The sequence below is a fragment of the Hyla sarda genome, unplaced genomic scaffold (genome assembly GCF_029499605.1).
Source record: "Hyla sarda isolate aHylSar1 unplaced genomic scaffold, aHylSar1.hap1 scaffold_1487, whole genome shotgun sequence".
NCBI lineage: Eukaryota > Metazoa > Chordata > Amphibia > Anura > Hylidae > Hyla > Hyla sarda.
In genome coordinates, this window is record NW_026608120.1 from 1 (window position 1) to 20,252 (window position 20,252).

Here is a 20,252-nt window from a genome sequence, read left to right on the forward strand (position 1 = left end):
GCTGCTGTGTCCAGGCCCAGGAGCCTTAGCACTGTGCTGTGATGTCACTCAATACCACTGACATCACTAGGTGTAAACAACATCTCTCCTTTGCTGTGTATGTGACTATGGAGCTGTTTGGTGATGTCGTCTATTACGGCCTTCATAGAAGCAACAGGAGATTGTTGCATCCATCTTGAACCCTCAGAACTACAGTGCTATGATGTCACTCACTTCCACAGGCCTTGCAGAGTGTAAACAACAACAACCCAGCTTTGTTGTGTATGTAACCATAGGGATTTGTGATGTCACCTAGAACCTTCACAGCAGCGACAGCTTTATGAGGAGCATCAGCACTGCTCTGCCTGAGCAGAACCATCACCGCCATAGGTTGTCAAATAACCCGGATTTAACCCACACAGGTAAGTCCAATGGGGTGCAGGCATGTCCTCTATGCTTACAGCTTCCCGTGGGTGTTGGTTTGATACCGTTTGGGGACAGCCAAGGAGGCATCTGCAGGCAACAAAGGTAGGTGTGTGCTTGTGTGTGTGTTTCCTATGCAGATCCTAAGCCCAGTGTCACATGCAAGTAGGAGGAGTAAGAAGGGTTCCTGGCAAATCCGGGTTATGGATTGCATTTAAAAAGGCCCCGTGGGAGTGCAATGGGCCCCTGTCTTGCTGCTTAGCAATAATGGTATGGGTTTAGGTTCTGCTGTGTGTACTGGTGGTTGACTGCCCCCCAGCCCAGAGTGTGCATGGAAAATTGTCTGGCAGCCTCCCTGACAGCAAGCAGTGATAGTGCCCATGAAGGGGACCTTGTTGGGCCCGCCCCTTTCACGGTTATCGCTTCTCGGCCTTTTGGCTAAGATCAAGTGTAGTATCTGTTCTTATCAGTTTAATATCTGATACGTCCCCTATCTGGGGACCATATATTAAATGGATTTTTGAGAACGGGGGCCGATTTCGAAGCTTGCTTCCGTCGCCCTATGCATTGACCCGATATGGCAGTATCTTCGGGTACAGTGCACCACCCCCTTACAGGGTTAAAAAGAAAGATTCCTACTTTCATTGCTACCTGCTTGCTGGCTAGCCAGCTAGCCAGCCCTGTGGGCCTTGCTGCTGCTGCAGCCAAAAAACAAAAGGTGGTGCTGCTGCTGCTTCTGCTGCTTCTGCTTCTGCTTGTGTCTGGCCCCTGTTGGAGCGTCCAGGCACAGGACTTCTGCTGCTGCTGACTAAATGGCCTCCTTAATTGGATCATTTGAGTAGCCAGCACACCTGTGCAGGTAGGGCATGACATGATAGGCAGCTGCCTTGATAGCGGGTGGGTGCTGAATGTTCCTAATTGACAAAATAAGATTAATGCTTATGAAGAAATATAAAATCTCATCCCTTCCCCAATATCGCGCCACACCCCTACCCCTTAATTCCCTGGTTGAACTTGATGGACATATGTCTTTTTTCGACCGTACTAACTATGTAACTATGTAACATAACATGGGGGGGGGGGTCTCCTGGCTGTTCACACAGGTGTGTCATTGCTGTACATTGACCATGCATTGCTTCTGTGGTATTGCAAAGGCAAAGACAAATGCTTCCAGCCATCCATTGCACTAATGGATTGGTCATCAGCTGGCTGTCTATGTCCCGCATCAATATAGACCAAAGTACAGAGGGTTAGGCTATGCTATTGTGCACCTACCTGATGCATCAGAAGGTGCGAGGCCCTTGCTAAATTCTGTGCACAGACTTTGAGATCTATGCTTTAGACTGTATCTAAACCTGCTCCAACATGGACTGACATTCTGGCCTACTTTCAGCCGATGCGACTTGTCTGTCGCTGAACAGTCGCTTTTTATGTATTCAGCACCTATGTATAATGTTGTAAAAATGCTCTAGAAGCTAAAGTCGCAGAAATGTCACACATATTTGGCCTGCAACTTTCTGTGCGACAAATTCAGACAGGAAAAATCAGTATAAATCCTTAGAAAATTATCCCCCAGTGTCTCCATCTGCTGGCGGTATTGAATAAGCATTGCTGCACTGATGGGGTATGCATTAGACGAAAAAAAAGAAGAAAAAGAAGAATAATACGCCCAGAAAAGAGGCGAAAAGGAGAAAAACGTAAAAAAACGTGAAAAAAAAGTAAGAGGAAGAGAAGGGAAAAAAAGGTGGAAATGGGTTTAAAAGTGATTTCGGCGGAGAAATATATATATATATATATATATATATATATGCGCACACACACACATAGATATAAACGTATTCTCCGTTGAGATATTGCAGCCGCTGCTGTGTCCAGGCCCAGGAGCCTTAGCACTGTGCTGTGATGTCACTCAATACCACTGACATCACTAGGTGTAAACAACATCTCTCCTTTGCTGTGTATGTGACTATGGAGCTGTTTGGTGATGTCGTCTATTACGGCCTTCATAGAAGCAACAGGAGATTGTTGCATCCATCTTGAACCCTCAGAACTACAGTGCTATGATGTCACTCACTTCCACAGGCCTTGCAGAGTGTAAACAACAACAACCCAGCTTTGTTGTGTATGTAACCATAGGGATTTGTGATGTCACCTAGAACCTTCACAGCAGCGACAGCTTTATGAGGAGCATCAGCACTGCTCTGCCTGAGCAGAACCATCACCGCCATAGGTTGTCAAATAACCCGGATTTAACCCACACAGGTAAGTCCAATGGGGTGCAGGCATGTTCTCTATGCTTACAGCTTCCCGTGGGTGTTGGTTTGATACCGTTTGGGGACAGCCAAGGAGGCATCTGCAGGCAACAAAGGTAGGTGTGTGCTTGTGTGTGTGTTTCCTATGCAGATCCTAAGCCCAGTGTCACATGCAAGTAGGAGGAGTAAGAAGGGTTCCTGGCAAATCCGGGTTATGGATTGCATTTAAAAAGGCCCCGTGGGAGTGCAATGGGCCCCTGTCTTGCTGCTTAGCAATAATGGTATGGGTTTAGGTTCTGCTGTGTGTACTGGTGGTTGACTGCCCCCCAGCCCAGAGTGTGCATGGAAAATTGTCTGGCAGCCTCCCTGACAGCAAGCAGTGATAGTGCCCATGAAGGGGACCTTGTTGGGCCCGCCCCTTTCACGGTTATCGCTTCTCGGCCTTTTGGCTAAGATCAAGTGTAGTATCTGTTCTTATCAGTTTAATATCTGATACGTCCCCTATCTGGGGACCATATATTAAATGGATTTTTGAGAACGGGGGCCGATTTCGAAGCTTGCTTCCGTCGCCCTATGCATTGACCCGATATGGCAGTATCTTCGGGTACAGTGCACCACCCCCTTACAGGGTTAAAAAGAAAGATTCCTACTTTCATTGCTACCTGCTTGCTGGCTAGCCAGCTAGCCAGCCCTGTGGGCCTTGCTGCTGCTGCAGCCAAAAAACAAAAGGTGGTGCTGCTGCTGCTTCTGCTGCTTCTGCTTCTGCTTGTGTCTGGCCCCTGTTGGAGCGTCCAGGCACAGGACTTCTGCTGCTGCTGACTAAATGGCCTCCTTAATTGGATCATTTGAGTAGCCAGCACACCTGTGCAGGTAGGGCATGACATGATAGGCAGCTGCCTTGATAGCGGGTGGGTGCTGAATGTTCCTAATTGACAAAATAAGATTAATGCTTATGAAGAAATATAAAATCTCATCCCTTCCCCAATATCGCGCCACACCCCTACCCCTTAATTCCCTGGTTGAACTTGATGGACATATGTCTTTTTTCGACCGTACTAACTATGTAACTATGTAACATAACATGGGGGGGGGGGGTCTCCTGGCTGTTCACACAGGTGTGTCATTGCTGTACATTGACCATGCATTGCTTCTGTGGTATTGCAAAGGCAAAGACAAATGCTTCCAGCCATCCATTGCACTAATGGATTGGTCATCAGCTGGCTGTCTATGTCCCGCATCAATATAGACCAAAGTACAGAGGGTTAGGCTATGCTATTGTGCACCTACCTGATGCATCAGAAGGTGCGAGGCCCTTGCTAAATTCTGTGCACAGACTTTGAGATCTATGCTTTAGACTGTATCTAAACCTGCTCCAACATGGACTGACATTCTGGCCTACTTTCAGCCGATGCGACTTGTCTGTCGCTGAACAGTCGCTTTTTATGTATTCAGCACCTATGTATAATGTTGTAAAAATGCTCTAGAAGCTAAAGTCGCAGAAATGTCACACATATTTGGCCTGCAACTTTCTGTGCGACAAATTCAGACAGGAAAAATCAGTATAAATCCTTAGAAAATTATCCCCCAGTGTCTCCATCTGCTGGCGGTATTGAATAAGCATTGCTGCACTGATGGGGTATGCATTAGACGAAAAAAAAGAAGAAAAAGAAGAATAATACGCCCAGAAAAGAGGCGAAAAGGAGAAAAACGTAAAAAAACGTGAAAAAAAAGTAAGAGGAAGAGAAGGGAAAAAAAGGTGGAAATGGGTTTAAAAGTGATTTCGGCGGAGAAATATATATATATATATATATATATATATATATATATATATATATATGCGCACACACACACATAGATATAAACGTATTCTCCGTTGAGATATTGCAGCCGCTGCTGTGTCCAGGCCCAGGAGCCTTAGCACTGTGCTGTGATGTCACTCAATACCACTGACATCACTAGGTGTAAACAACATCTCTCCTTTGCTGTGTATGTGACTATGGAGCTGTTTGGTGATGTCGTCTATTACGGCCTTCATAGAAGCAACAGGAGATTGTTGCATCCATCTTGAACCCTCAGAACTACAGTGCTATGATGTCACTCACTTCCACAGGCCTTGCAGAGTGTAAACAACAACAACCCAGCTTTGTTGTGTATGTAACCATAGGGATTTGTGATGTCACCTAGAACCTTCACAGCAGCGACAGCTTTATGAGGAGCATCAGCACTGCTCTGCCTGAGCAGAACCATCACCGCCATAGGTTGTCAAATAACCCGGATTTAACCCACACAGGTAAGTCCAATGGGGTGCAGGCATGTCCTCTATGCTTACAGCTTCCCGTGGGGGTTGGTTTGATACCGTTTGGGGACAGCCAAGGAGGCATCTGCAGGCAACAAAGGTAGGTGTGTGCTTGTGTGTGTGTTTCCTATGCAGATCCTAAGCCCAGTGTCACATGCAAGTAGGAGGAGTAAGAAGGGTTCCTGGCAAATCCGGGTTATGGATTGCATTTAAAAAGGCCCCGTGGGAGTGCAATGGGCCCCTGTCTTGCTGCTTAGCAATAATGGTATGGGTTTAGGTTCTGCTGTGTGTACTGGTGGTTGACTGCCCCCCAGCCCAGAGTGTGCATGGAAAATTGTCTGGCAGCCTCCCTGACAGCAAGCAGTGATAGTGCCCATGAAGGGGACCTTGTTGGGCCCGCCCCTTTCACGGTTATCGCTTCTCGGCCTTTTGGCTAAGATCAAGTGTAGTATCTGTTCTTATCAGTTTAATATCTGATACGTCCCCTATCTGGGGACCATATATTAAATGGATTTTTGAGAACGGGGGCCGATTTCGAAGCTTGCTTCCGTCGCCCTATGCATTGACCCGATATGGCAGTATCTTCGGGTACAGTGCACCACCCCCTTACAGGGTTAAAAAGAAAGATTCCTACTTTCATTGCTACCTGCTTGCTGGCTAGCCAGCTAGCCAGCCCTGTGGGCCTTGCTGCTGCTGCAGCCAAAAAACAAAAGGTGGTGCTGCTGCTGCTTCTGCTGCTTCTGCTTCTGCTTGTGTCTGGCCCCTGTTGGAGCGTCCAGGCACAGGACTTCTGCTGCTGCTGACTAAATGGCCTCCTTAATTGGATCATTTGAGTAGCCAGCACACCTGTGCAGGTAGGGCATGACATGATAGGCAGCTGCCTTGATAGCGGGTGGGTGCTGAATGTTCCTAATTGACAAAATAAGATTAATGCTTATGAAGAAATATAAAATCTCATCCCTTCCCCAATATCGCGCCACACCCCTACCCCTTAATTCCCTGGTTGAACTTGATGGACATATGTCTTTTTTCGACCGTACTAACTATGTAACTATGTAACATAACATGGGGGGGGGGGGTCTCCTGGCTGTTCACACAGGTGTGTCATTGCTGTACATTGACCATGCATTGCTTCTGTGGTATTGCAAAGGCAAAGACAAATGCTTCCAGCCATCCATTGCACTAATGGATTGGTCATCAGCTGGCTGTCTATGTCCCGCATCAATATAGACCAAAGTACAGAGGGTTAGGCTATGCTATTGTGCACCTACCTGATGCATCAGAAGGTGCGAGGCCCTTGCTAAATTCTGTGCACAGACTTTGAGATCTATGCTTTAGACTGTATCTAAACCTGCTCCAACATGGACTGACATTCTGGCCTACTTTCAGCCGATGCGACTTGTCTGTCGCTGAACAGTCGCTTTTTATGTATTCAGCACCTATGTATAATGTTGTAAAAATGCTCTAGAAGCTAAAGTCGCAGAAATGTCACACATATTTGGCCTGCAACTTTCTGTGCGACAAATTCAGACAGGAAAAATCAGTATAAATCCTTAGAAAATTATCCCCCAGTGTCTCCATCTGCTGGCGGTATTGAATAAGCATTGCTGCACTGATGGGGTATGCATTAGACGAAAAAAAAGAAGAAAAAGAAGAATAATACGCCCAGAAAAGAGGCGAAAAGGAGAAAAACGTAAAAAAACGTGAAAAAAAAGTAAGAGGAAGAGAAGGGAAAAAAAGGTGGAAATGGGTTTAAAAGTGATTTCGGCGGAGAAATATATATATATATATATATATATATATATATATATATATATATGCGCACACACACACATAGATATAAACGTATTCTCCGTTGAGATATTGCAGCCGCTGCTGTGTCCAGGCCCAGGAGCCTTAGCACTGTGCTGTGATGTCACTCAATACCACTGACATCACTAGGTGTAAACAACATCTCTCCTTTGCTGTGTATGTGACTATGGAGCTGTTTGGTGATGTCGTCTATTACGGCCTTCATAGAAGCAACAGGAGATTGTTGCATCCATCTTGAACCCTCAGAACTACAGTGCTATGATGTCACTCACTTCCACAGGCCTTGCAGAGTGTAAACAACAACAACCCAGCTTTGTTGTGTATGTAACCATAGGGATTTGTGATGTCACCTAGAACCTTCACAGCAGCGACAGCTTTATGAGGAGCATCAGCACTGCTCTGCCTGAGCAGAACCATCACCGCCATAGGTTGTCAAATAACCCGGATTTAACCCACACAGGTAAGTCCAATGGGGTGCAGGCATGTCCTCTATGCTTACAGCTTCCCGTGGGTGTTGGTTTGATACCGTTTGGGGACAGCCAAGGAGGCATCTGCAGGCAACAAAGGTAGGTGTGTGCTTGTGTGTGTGTTTCCTATGCAGATCCTAAGCCCAGTGTCACATGCAAGTAGGAGGAGTAAGAAGGGTTCCTGGCAAATCCGGGTTATGGATTGCATTTAAAAAGGCCCCGTGGGAGTGCAATGGGCCCCTGTCTTGCTGCTTAGCAATAATGGTATGGGTTTAGGTTCTGCTGTGTGTACTGGTGGTTGACTGCCCCCCAGCCCAGAGTGTGCATGGAAAATTGTCTGGCAGCCTCCCTGACAGCAAGCAGTGATAGTGCCCATGAAGGGGACCTTGTTGGGCCCGCCCCTTTCACGGTTATCGCTTCTCGGCCTTTTGGCTAAGATCAAGTGTAGTATCTGTTCTTATCAGTTTAATATCTGATACGTCCCCTATCTGGGGACCATATATTAAATGGATTTTTGAGAACGGGGGCCGATTTCGAAGCTTGCTTCCGTCGCCCTATGCATTGACCCGATATGGCAGTATCTTCGGGTACAGTGCACCACCCCCTTACAGGGTTAAAAAGAAAGATTCCTACTTTCATTGCTACCTGCTTGCTGGCTAGCCAGCTAGCCAGCCCTGTGGGCCTTGCTGCTGCTGCAGCCAAAAAACAAAAGGTGGTGCTGCTGCTGCTTCTGCTGCTTCTGCTTCTGCTTGTGTCTGGCCCCTGTTGGAGCGTCCAGGCACAGGACTTCTGCTGCTGCTGACTAAATGGCCTCCTTAATTGGATCATTTGAGTAGCCAGCACACCTGTGCAGGTAGGGCATGACATGATAGGCAGCTGCCTTGATAGCGGGTGGGTGCTGAATGTTCCTAATTGACAAAATAAGATTAATGCTTATGAAGAAATATAAAATCTCATCCCTTCCCCAATATCGCGCCACACCCCTACCCCTTAATTCCCTGGTTGAACTTGATGGACATATGTCTTTTTTCGACCGTACTAACTATGTAACTATGTAACATAACATGGGGGGGGGGGGGTCTCCTGGCTGTTCACACAGGTGTGTCATTGCTGTACATTGACCATGCATTGCTTCTGTGGTATTGCAAAGGCAAAGACAAATGCTTCCAGCCATCCATTGCACTAATGGATTGGTCATCAGCTGGCTGTCTATGTCCCGCATCAATATAGACCAAAGTACAGAGGGTTAGGCTATGCTATTGTGCACCTACCTGATGCATCAGAAGGTGCGAGGCCCTTGCTAAATTCTGTGCACAGACTTTGAGATCTATGCTTTAGACTGTATCTAAACCTGCTCCAACATGGACTGACATTCTGGCCTACTTTCAGCCGATGCGACTTGTCTGTCGCTGAACAGTCGCTTTTTATGTATTCAGCACCTATGTATAATGTTGTAAAAATGCTCTAGAAGCTAAAGTCGCAGAAATGTCACACATATTTGGCCTGCAACTTTCTGTGCGACAAATTCAGACAGGAAAAATCAGTATAAATCCTTAGAAAATTATCCCCCAGTGTCTCCATCTGCTGGCGGTATTGAATAAGCATTGCTGCACTGATGGGGTATGCATTAGACGAAAAAAAAGAAGAAAAAGAAGAATAATACGCCCAGAAAAGAGGCGAAAAGGAGAAAAACGTAAAAAAACGTGAAAAAAAAGTAAGAGGAAGAGAAGGGAAAAAAAGGTGGAAATGGGTTTAAAAGTGATTTCGGCGGAGAAATATATATATATATATATATATATATATATATATATATATATATATGCGCACACACACACATAGATATAAACGTATTCTCCGTTGAGATATTGCAGCCGCTGCTGTGTCCAGGCCCAGGAGCCTTAGCACTGTGCTGTGATGTCACTCAATACCACTGACATCACTAGGTGTAAACAACATCTCTCCTTTGCTGTGTATGTGACTATGGAGCTGTTTGGTGATGTCGTCTATTACGGCCTTCATAGAAGCAACAGGAGATTGTTGCATCCATCTTGAACCCTCAGAACTACAGTGCTATGATGTCACTCACTTCCACAGGCCTTGCAGAGTGTAAACAACAACAACCCAGCTTTGTTGTGTATGTAACCATAGGGATTTGTGATGTCACCTAGAACCTTCACAGCAGCGACAGCTTTATGAGGAGCATCAGCACTGCTCTGCCTGAGCAGAACCATCACCGCCATAGGTTGTCAAATAACCCGGATTTAACCCACACAGGTAAGTCCAATGGGGTGCAGGCATGTCCTCTATGCTTACAGCTTCCCGTGGGTGTTGGTTTGATACCGTTTGGGGACAGCCAAGGAGGCATCTGCAGGCAACAAAGGTAGGTGTGTGCTTGTGTGTGTGTTTCCTATGCAGATCCTAAGCCCAGTGTCACATGCAAGTAGGAGGAGTAAGAAGGGTTCCTGGCAAATCCGGGTTATGGATTGCATTTAAAAAGGCCCCGTGGGAGTGCAATGGGCCCCTGTCTTGCTGCTTAGCAATAATGGTATGGGTTTAGGTTCTGCTGTGTGTACTGGTGGTTGACTGCCCCCCAGCCCAGAGTGTGCATGGAAAATTGTCTGGCAGCCTCCCTGACAGCAAGCAGTGATAGTGCCCATGAAGGGGACCTTGTTGGGCCCGCCCCTTTCACGGTTATCGCTTCTCGGCCTTTTGGCTAAGATCAAGTGTAGTATCTGTTCTTATCAGTTTAATATCTGATACGTCCCCTATCTGGGGACCATATATTAAATGGATTTTTGAGAACGGGGGCCGATTTCGAAGCTTGCTTCCGTCGCCCTATGCATTGACCCGATATGGCAGTATCTTCGGGTACAGTGCACCACCCCCTTACAGGGTTAAAAAGAAAGATTCCTACTTTCATTGCTACCTGCTTGCTGGCTAGCCAGCTAGCCAGCCCTGTGGGCCTTGCTGCTGCTGCAGCCAAAAAACAAAAGGTGGTGCTGCTGCTGCTTCTGCTGCTTCTGCTTCTGCTTGTGTCTGGCCCCTGTTGGAGCGTCCAGGAACAGGACTTCGGCTGCTGCTGACTAAATGGCCTCCTTAATTGGATCATTTGAGTAGCCAGCACACCTGTGCAGGTAGGGCATGACATGATAGGCAGCTGCCTTGATAGCGGGTGGGTGCTGAATGTTCCTAATTGACAAAATAAGATTAATGCTTATGAAGAAATATAAAATCTCATCCCTTCCCCAATATCGCGCCACACCCCTACCCCTTAATTCCCTGGTTGAACTTGATGGACATATGTCTTTTTTCGACCGTACTAACTATGTAACTATGTAACATAACATGGGGGGGGGGGTCTCCTGGCTGTTCACACAGGTGTGTCATTGCTGTACATTGACCATGCATTGCTTCTGTGGTATTGCAAAGGCAAAGACAAATGCTTCCAGCCATCCATTGCACTAATGGATTGGTCATCAGCTGGCTGTCTATGTCCCGCATCAATATAGACCAAAGTACAGAGGGTTAGGCTATGCTATTGTGCACCTACCTGATGCATCAGAAGGTGCGAGGCCCTTGCTAAATTCTGTGCACAGACTTTGAGATCTATGCTTTAGACTGTATCTAAACCTGCTCCAACATGGACTGACATTCTGGCCTACTTTCAGCCGATGCGACTTGTCTGTCGCTGAACAGTCGCTTTTTATGTATTCAGCACCTATGTATAATGTTGTAAAAATGCTCTAGAAGCTAAAGTCGCAGAAATGTCACACATATTTGGCCTGCAACTTTCTGTGCGACAAATTCAGACAGGAAAAATCAGTATAAATCCTTAGAAAATTATCCCCCAGTGTCTCCATCTGCTGGCGGTATTGAATAAGCATTGCTGCACTGATGGGGTATGCATTAGACGAAAAAAAAGAAGAAAAAGAAGAATAATACGCCCAGAAAAGAGGCGAAAAGGAGAAAAACGTAAAAAAACTTGAAAAAAAAGTAAGAGGAAGAGAAGGGAAAAAAAGGTGGAAATGGGTTTAAAAGTGATTTCGGCGGAGAAATATATATATATATATATATATATATATATATATATATATATATATGCGCACACACACACATAGATATAAACGTATTCTCCGTTGAGATATTGCAGCCGCTGCTGTGTCCAGGCCCAGGAGCCTTAGCACTGTGCTGTGATGTCACTCAATACCACTGACATCACTAGGTGTAAACAACATCTCTCCTTTGCTGTGTATGTGACTATGGAGCTGTTTGGTGATGTCGTCTATTACGGCCTTCATAGAAGCAACAGGAGATTGTTGCATCCATCTTGAACCCTCAGAACTACAGTGCTATGATGTCACTCACTTCCACAGGCCTTGCAGAGTGTAAACAACAACAACCCAGCTTTGTTGTGTATGTAACCATAGGGATTTGTGATGTCACCTAGAACCTTCACAGCAGCGACAGCTTTATGAGGAGCATCAGCACTGCTCTGCCTGAGCAGAACCATCACCGCCATAGGTTGTCAAATAACCCGGATTTAACCCACACAGGTAAGTCCAATGGGGTGCAGGCATGTCCTCTATGCTTACAGCTTCCCGTGGGTGTTGGTTTGATACCGTTTGGGGACAGCCAAGGAGGCATCTGCAGGCAACAAAGGTAGGTGTGTGCTTGTGTGTGTGTTTCCTATGCAGATCCTAAGCCCAGTGTCACATGCAAGTAGGAGGAGTAAGAAGGGTTCCTGGCAAATCCGGGTTATGGATTGCATTTAAAAAGGCCCCGTGGGAGTGCAATGGGCCCCTGTCTTGCTGCTTAGCAATAATGGTATGGGTTTAGGTTCTGCTGTGTGTACTGGTGGTTGACTGCCCCCCAGCCCAGAGTGTGCATGGAAAATTGTCTGGCAGCCTCCCTGACAGCAAGCAGTGATAGTGCCCATGAAGGGGACCTTGTTGGGCCCGCCCCTTTCACGGTTATCGCTTCTCGGCCTTTTGGCTAAGATCAAGTGTAGTATCTGTTCTTATCAGTTTAATATCTGATACGTCCCCTATCTGGGGACCATATATTAAATGGATTTTTGAGAACGGGGGCCGATTTCGAAGCTTGCTTCCGTCGCCCTATGCATTGACCCGATATGGCAGTATCTTCGGGTACAGTGCACCACCCCCTTACAGGGTTAAAAAGAAAGATTCCTACTTTCATTGCTACCTGCTTGCTGGCTAGCCAGCTAGCCAGCCCTGTGGGCCTTGCTGCTGCTGCAGCCAAAAAACAAAAGGTGGTGCTGCTGCTGCTTCTGCTGCTTCTGCTTCTGCTTGTGTCTGGCCCCTGTTGGAGCGTCCAGGCACAGGACTTCTGCTGCTGCTGACTAAATGGCCTCCTTAATTGGATCATTTGAGTAGCCAGCACACCTGTGCAGGTAGGGCATGACATGATAGGCAGCTGCCTTGATAGCGGGTGGGTGCTGAATGTTCCTAATTGACAAAATAAGATTAATGCTTATGAAGAAATATAAAATCTCATCCCTTCCCCAATATCGCGCCACACCCCTACCCCTTAATTCCCTGGTTGAACTTGATGGACATATGTCTTTTTTCGACCGTACTAACTATGTAACTATGTAACATAACATGGGGGGGGGGTCTCCTGGCTGTTCACACAGGTGTGTCATTGCTGTACATTGACCATGCATTGCTTCTGTGGTATTGCAAAGGCAAAGACAAATGCTTCCAGCCATCCATTGCACTAATGGATTGGTCATCAGCTGGCTGTCTATGTCCCGCATCAATATAGACCAAAGTACAGAGGGTTAGGCTATGCTATTGTGCACCTACCTGATGCATCAGAAGGTGCGAGGCCCTTGCTAAATTCTGTGCACAGACTTTGAGATCTATGCTTTAGACTGTATCTAAACCTGCTCCAACATGGACTGACATTCTGGCCTACTTTCAGCCGATGCGACTTGTCTGTCGCTGAACAGTCGCTTTTTATGTATTCAGCACCTATGTATAATGTTGTAAAAATGCTCTAGAAGCTAAAGTCGCAGAAATGTCACACATATTTGGCCTGCAACTTTCTGTGCGACAAATTCAGACAGGAAAAATCAGTATAAATCCTTAGAAAATTATCCCCCAGTGTCTCCATCTGCTGGCGGTATTGAATAAGCATTGCTGCACTGATGGGGTATGCATTAGACGAAAAAAAAGAAGAAAAAGAAGAATAATACGCCCAGAAAAGAGGCGAAAAGGAGAAAAACGTAAAAAAACGTGAAAAAAAAGTAAGAGGAAGAGAAGGGAAAAAAAGGTGGAAATGGGTTTAAAAGTGATTTCGGCGGAGAAATATATATATATATATATATATATATATATATATATATATATATATATATATATATGCGCACACACACACATAGATATAAACGTATTCTCCGTTGAGATATTGCAGCCGCTGCTGTGTCCAGGCCCAGGAGCCTTAGCACTGTGCTGTGATGTCACTCAATACCACTGACATCACTAGGTGTAAACAACATCTCTCCTTTGCTGTGTATGTGACTATGGAGCTGTTTGGTGATGTCGTCTATTACGGCCTTCATAGAAGCAACAGGAGATTGTTGCATCCATCTTGAACCCTCAGAACTACAGTGCTATGATGTCACTCACTTCCACAGGCCTTGCAGAGTGTAAACAACAACAACCCAGCTTTGTTGTGTATGTAACCATAGGGATTTGTGATGTCACCTAGAACCTTCACAGCAGCGACAGCTTTATGAGGAGCATCAGCACTGCTCTGCCTGAGCAGAACCATCACCGCCATAGGTTGTCAAATAACCCGGATTTAACCCACACAGGTAAGTCCAATGGGGTGCAGGCATGTCCTCTATGCTTACAGCTTCCCGTGGGTGTTGGTTTGATACCGTTTGGGGACAGCCAAGGAGGCATCTGCAGGCAACAAAGGTAGGTGTGTGCTTGTGTGTGTGTTTCCTATGCAGATCCTAAGCCCAGTGTCACATGCAAGTAGGAGGAGTAAGAAGGGTTCCTGGCAAATCCGGGTTATGGATTGCATTTAAAAAGGCCCCGTGGGAGTGCAATGGGCCCCTGTCTTGCTGCTTAGCAATAATGGTATGGGTTTAGGTTCTGCTGTGTGTACTGGTGGTTGACTGCCCCCCAGCCCAGAGTGTGCATGGAAAATTGTCTGGCAGCCTCCCTGACAGCAAGCAGTGATAGTGCCCATGAAGGGGACCTTGTTGGGCCCGCCCCTTTCACGGTTATCGCTTCTCGGCCTTTTGGCTAAGATCAAGTGTAGTATCTGTTCTTATCAGTTTAATATCTGATACGTCCCCTATCTGGGGACCATATATTAAATGGATTTTTGAGAACGGGGGCCGATTTCGAAGCTTGCTTCCGTCGCCCTATGCATTGACCCGATATGGCAGTATCTTCGGGTACAGTGCACCACCCCCTTACAGGGTTAAAAAGAAAGATTCCTACTTTCATTGCTACCTGCTTGCTGGCTAGCCAGCTAGCCAGCCCTGTGGGCCTTGCTGCTGCTGCAGCCAAAAAACAAAAGGTGGTGCTGCTGCTGCTTCTGCTGCTTCTGCTTCTGCTTGTGTCTGGCCCCTGTTGGAGCGTCCAGGCACAGGACTTCTGCTGCTGCTGACTAAATGGCCTCCTTAATTGGATCATTTGAGTAGCCAGCACACCTGTGCAGGTAGGGCATGACATGATAGGCAGCTGCCTTGATAGCGGGTGGGTGCTGAATGTTCCTAATTGACAAAATAAGATTAATGCTTATGAAGAAATATAAAATCTCATCCCTTCCCCAATATCGCGCCACACCCCTACCCCTTAATTCCCTGGTTGAACTTGATGGACATATGTCTTTTTTCGACCGTACTAACTATGTAACTATGTAACATAACATGGGGGGGGGGGTCTCCTGGCTGTTCACACAGGTGTGTCATTGCTGTACATTGACCATGCATTGCTTCTGTGGTATTGCAAAGGCAAAGACAAATGCTTCCAGCCATCCATTGCACTAATGGATTGGTCATCAGCTGGCTGTCTATGTCCCGCATCAATATAGACCAAAGTACAGAGGGTTAGGCTATGCTATTGTGCACCTACCTGATGCATCAGAAGGTGCGAGGCCCTTGCTAAATTCTGTGCACAGACTTTGAGATCTATGCTTTAGACTGTATCTAAACCTGCTCCAACATGGACTGACATTCTGGCCTACTTTCAGCCGATGCGACTTGTCTGTCGCTGAACAGTCGCTTTTTATGTATTCAGCACCTATGTATAATGTTGTAAAAATGCTCTAGAAGCTAAAGTCGCAGAAATGTCACACATATTTGGCCTGCAACTTTCTGTGCGACAAATTCAGACAGGAAAAATCAGTATAAATCCTTAGAAAATTATCCCCCAGTGTCTCCATCTGCTGGCGGTATTGAATAAGCATTGCTGCACTGATGGGGTATGCATTAGACGAAAAAAAAGAAGAAAAAGAAGAATAATACGCCCAGAAAAGAGGCGAAAAGGAGAAAAACGTAAAAAAACGTGAAAAAAAAGTAAGAGGAAGAGAAGGGAAAAAAAGGTGGAAATGGGTTTAAAAGTGATTTCGGCGGAGAATATATATATATATATATATATATATATATATATATATATATATATATGCGCACACACACACATAGATATAAACGTATTCTCCGTTGAGATATTGCAGCCGCTGCTGTGTCCAGGCCCAGGAGCCTTAGCACTGTGCTGTGATGTCACTCAATACCACTGACATCACTAGGTGTAAACAACATCTCTCCTTTGCTGTGTATGTGACTATGGAGCTGTTTGGTGATGTCGTCTATTACGGCCTTCATAGAAGCAACAGGAGATTGTTGCATCCATCTTGAACCCTCAGAACTACAGTGCTATGATGTCACTCACTTCCACAGGCCTTGCAGAGTGTAAACAACAACAACCCAGCTTTGTTGTGTATGTAACCATAGGGATTTGTGATGTCACCTAGAACCTTCACAGCAGCGACAGCTTTATGAGGAGCATCAGCACTGCTCTGCCTGAGCAGAACCATCACCGCCATAGGTTGTCAAATAACCCGGATTTAACCCACACAGGTAAGTCCAATGGGGTGCAGGCATGTCCTCTATGCTTACAGCTTCCCGTGGGTGTTGGTTTGATACCGTTTGGGGACAGCCAAGGAGGCATCTGCAGGCAACAAAGGTAGGTGTGTGCTTGTGTGTGTGTTTCCTATGCAGATCCTAAGCCCAGTGTCACATGCAAGTAGGAGGAGTAAGAAGGGTTCCTGGCAAATCCGGGTTATGGATTGCATTTAAAAAGGCCCCGTGGGAGTGCAATGGGCCCCTGTCTTGCTGCTTAGCAATAATGGTATGGGTTTAGGTTCTGCTGTGTGTACTGGTGGTTGACTGCCCCCCAGCCCAGAGTGTGCATGGAAAATTGTCTGGCAGCCTCCCTGACAGCAAGCAGTGATAGTGCCCATGAAGGGGACCTTGTTGGGCCCGCCCCTTTCACGGTTATCGCTTCTCGGCCTTTTGGCTAAGATCAAGTGTAGTATCTGTTCTTATCAGTTTAATATCTGATACGTCCCCTATCTGGGGACCATATATTAAATGGATTTTTGAGAACGGGGGCCGATTTCGAAGCTTGCTTCCGTCGCCCTATGCATTGACCCGATATGGCAGTATCTTCGGGTACAGTGCACCACCCCCTTACAGGGTTAAAAAGAAAGATTCCTACTTTCATTGCTACCTGCTTGCTGGCTAGCCAGCTAGCCAGCCCTGTGGGCCTTGCTGCTGCTGCAGCCAAAAAACAAAAGGTGGTGCTGCTGCTGCTTCTGCTGCTTCTGCTTCTGCTTGTGTCTGGCCCCTGTTGGAGCGTCCAGGCACAGGACTTCTGCTGCTGCTGACTAAATGGCCTCCTTAATTGGATCATTTGAGTAGCCAGCACACCTGTGCTGGTAGGGCATGACATGATAGGCAGCTGCCTTGATAGCGGGTGGGTGCTGAATGTTCCTAATTGACAAAATAAGATTAATGCTTATGAAGAAATATAAAATCTCATCCCTTCCCCAATATCGCGCCACACCCCTACCCCTTAATTCCCTGGTTGAACTTGATGGACATATGTCTTTTTTCGACCGTACTAACTATGTAACTATGTAACATAACATGGGGGGGGGGGTCTCCTGGCTGTTCACACAGGTGTGTCATTGCTGTACATTGACCATGCATTGCTTCTGTGGTATTGCAAAGGCAAAGACAAATGCTTCCAGCCATCCATTGCACTAATGGATTGGTCATCAGCTGGCTGTCTATGTCCCGCATCAATATAGACCAAAGTACAGAGGGTTAGGCTATGCTATTGTGCACCTACCTGATGCATCAGAAGGTGCGAGGCCCTTGCTAAATTCTGTGCACAGACTTTGAGATCTATGCTTTAGACTGTATCTAAACCTGCTCCAACATGGACTGACATTCTGGCCTACTTTCAGCCGATGCGACTTGTCTGTCGCTGAACAGTCGCTTTTTATGTATTCAGCACCTATGTATAATGTTGTAAAAATGCTCTAGAAGCTAAAGTCGCAGAAATGTCACACATATTTGGCCTGCAACTTTCTGTGCGACAAATTCAGACAGGAAAAATCAGTATAAATCCTTAGAAAATTATCCCCCAGTGTCTCCATCTGCTGGCGGTATTGAATAAGCATTGCTGCACTGATGGGGTATGCATTAGACGAAAAAAAAGAAGAAAAAGAAGAATAATACGCCCAGAAAAGAGGCGAAAAGGAGAAAAACGTAAAAAAACGTGAAAAAAAAGTAAGAGGAAGAGAAGGGAAAAAAAGGTGGAAATGGGTTTAAAAGTGATTTCGGCGGAGAATATATATATATATATATATATATATATATATATATATATATATGCGCACACACACACATAGATATAAACGTATTCTCCGTTGAGATATTGCAGCCGCTGCTGTGTCCAGGCCCAGGAGCCTTAGCACTGTGCTGTGATGTCACTCAATACCACTGACATCACTAGGTGTAAACAACATCTCTCCTTTGCTGTGTATGTGACTATGGAGCTGTTTGGTGATGTCGTCTATTACGGCCTTCATAGAAGCAACAGGAGATTGTTGCATCCATCTTGAACCCTCAGAACTACAGTGCTATGATGTCACTCACTTCCACAGGCCTTGCAGAGTGTAAACAACAACAACCCAGCTTTGTTGTGTATGTAACCATAGGGATTTGTGATGTCACCTAGAACCTTCACAGCAGCGACAGCTTTATGAGGAGCATCAGCACTGCTCTGCCTGAGCAGAACCATCACCGCCATAGGTTGTCAAATAACCCGGATTTAACCCACACAGGTAAGTCCAATGGGGTGCAGGCATGTCCTCTATGCTTACAGCTTCCCGTGGGTGTTGGTTTGATACCGTTTGGGGACAGCCAAGGAGGCATCTGCAGGCAACAAAGGTAGGTGTGTGCTTGTGTGTGTGTTTCCTATGCAGATCCTAAGCCCAGTGTCACATGCAAGTAGGAGGAGTAAGAAGGGTTCCTGGCAAATCCGGGTTATGGATTGCATTTAAAAAGGCCCCGTGGGAGTGCAATGGGCCCCTGTCTTGCTGCTTAGCAATAATGGTATGGGTTTAGGTTCTGCTGTGTGTACTGGTGGTTGACTGCCCCCCAGCCCAGAGTGTGCATGGAAAATTGTCTGGCAGCCTCCCTGACAGCAAGCAGTGATAGTGCCCATGAAGGGGACCTTGTTGGGCCCGCCCCTTTCACGGTTATCGCTTCTCGGCCTTTTGGCTAAGATCAAGTGTAGTATCTGTTCTTATCAGTTTAATATCTGATACGTCCCCTATCTGGGGACCATATATTAAATGGATTTTTGAGAACGGGGGCCGATTTCGAAGCTTGCTTCCGTCGCCCTATGCATTGACCCGATATGGCAGTATCTTCGGGTACAGTGCACCACCCCCTTACAGGGTTAAAAAGAAAGATTCCTACTTTCATTGCTACCTGCTTGCTGGCTAGCCAGCTAGCCAGCCCTGTGGGCCTTGCTGCTGCTGCAGCCAAAAAACAAAAGGTGGTGCTGCTGCTGCTTCTGCTGCTTCTGCTTCTGCTTGTGTCTGGCCCCTGTTGGAGCGTCCAGGCACAGGACTTCTGCTGCTGCTGACTAAATGGCCTCCTTAATTGGATCATTTGAGTAGCCAGCACACCTGTGCAGGTAGGGCATGACATGATAGGCAGCTGCCTTGATAGCGGGTGGGTGCTGAATGTTCCTAATTGACAAAATAAGATTAATGCTTATGAAGAAATATAAAATCTCATCCCTTCCCCAATATCGCGCCACACCCCTACCCCTTAATTCCCTGGTTGAACTTGATGGACATATGTCTTTTTTCGACCGTACTAACTATGTAACTATGTAACATAACATGGGGGGGGGGTCTCCTGGCTGTTCACACAGGTGTGTCATTGCTGTACATTGACCATGCATTGCTTCTGTGGTATTGCAAAGGCAAAGACAAATGCTTCCAGCCATCCATTGCACTAATGGATTGGTCATCAGCTGGCTGTCTATGTCCCGCATCAATATAGACCAAAGTACAGAGGGTTAGGCTATGCTATTGTGCACCTACCTGATGCATCAGAAGGTGCGAGGCCCTTGCTAAATTCTGTGCACAGACTTTGAGATCTATGCTTTAGACTGTATCTAAACCTGCTCCAACATGGACTGACATTCTGGCCTACTTTCAGCCGATGCGACTTGTCTGTCGCTGAACAGTCGCTTTTTATGTATTCAGCACCTATGTATAATGTTGTAAAAATGCTCTAGAAGCTAAAGTCGCAGAAATGTCACACATATTTGGCCTGCAACTTTCTGTGCGACAAATTCAGACAGGAAAAATCAGTATAAATCCTTAGAAAATTATCCCCCAGTGTCTCCATCTGCTGGCGGTATTGAATAAGCATTGCTGCACTGATGGGGT

The 20,252-nt window shown here is 46.2% G+C and overlaps 9 non-coding genes across 9 annotated transcripts; all 9 read left to right on the top strand.

The window, feature by feature from the left end:
* The first annotated feature begins 820 nt into the window (after nucleotides 1-820).
* On the top strand, nucleotides 821-1,011 carry LOC130308678 (U2 spliceosomal RNA). The gene has a single exon (XR_008857625.1). It is a non-coding gene; the product is annotated as a U2 spliceosomal RNA (small nuclear RNA).
* A 2,072-nt stretch (nucleotides 1,012-3,083) lies between these two features.
* On the top strand, nucleotides 3,084-3,274 carry LOC130308682 (U2 spliceosomal RNA). The gene has a single exon (XR_008857629.1). It is a non-coding gene; the product is annotated as a U2 spliceosomal RNA (small nuclear RNA).
* Nucleotides 3,275-5,363: 2,089 nt separating this feature from the next.
* LOC130308642 (U2 spliceosomal RNA) lies at nucleotides 5,364-5,554 on the top strand. The gene has a single exon (XR_008857592.1). It is a non-coding gene; the product is annotated as a U2 spliceosomal RNA (small nuclear RNA).
* Nucleotides 5,555-7,641: 2,087 nt separating this feature from the next.
* On the top strand, nucleotides 7,642-7,832 carry LOC130308643 (U2 spliceosomal RNA). Its single transcript, XR_008857593.1, has one exon. It is a non-coding gene; the product is annotated as a U2 spliceosomal RNA (small nuclear RNA).
* Nucleotides 7,833-9,922: 2,090 nt separating this feature from the next.
* LOC130308645 (U2 spliceosomal RNA) lies at nucleotides 9,923-10,113 on the top strand. The gene has a single exon (XR_008857594.1). It is a non-coding gene; the product is annotated as a U2 spliceosomal RNA (small nuclear RNA).
* Nucleotides 10,114-12,201: 2,088 nt separating this feature from the next.
* On the top strand, nucleotides 12,202-12,392 carry LOC130308646 (U2 spliceosomal RNA). The gene has a single exon (XR_008857595.1). It is a non-coding gene; the product is annotated as a U2 spliceosomal RNA (small nuclear RNA).
* A 2,097-nt stretch (nucleotides 12,393-14,489) lies between these two features.
* On the top strand, nucleotides 14,490-14,680 carry LOC130308647 (U2 spliceosomal RNA). The gene has a single exon (XR_008857596.1). It is a non-coding gene; the product is annotated as a U2 spliceosomal RNA (small nuclear RNA).
* A 2,089-nt stretch (nucleotides 14,681-16,769) lies between these two features.
* Nucleotides 16,770-16,960, top strand: LOC130308648 (U2 spliceosomal RNA). The gene has a single exon (XR_008857597.1). It is a non-coding gene; the product is annotated as a U2 spliceosomal RNA (small nuclear RNA).
* Nucleotides 16,961-19,045: 2,085 nt separating this feature from the next.
* LOC130308649 (U2 spliceosomal RNA) lies at nucleotides 19,046-19,236 on the top strand. The gene has a single exon (XR_008857599.1). It is a non-coding gene; the product is annotated as a U2 spliceosomal RNA (small nuclear RNA).
* The last annotated feature ends 1,016 nt before the right edge of the window (nucleotides 19,237-20,252 follow it).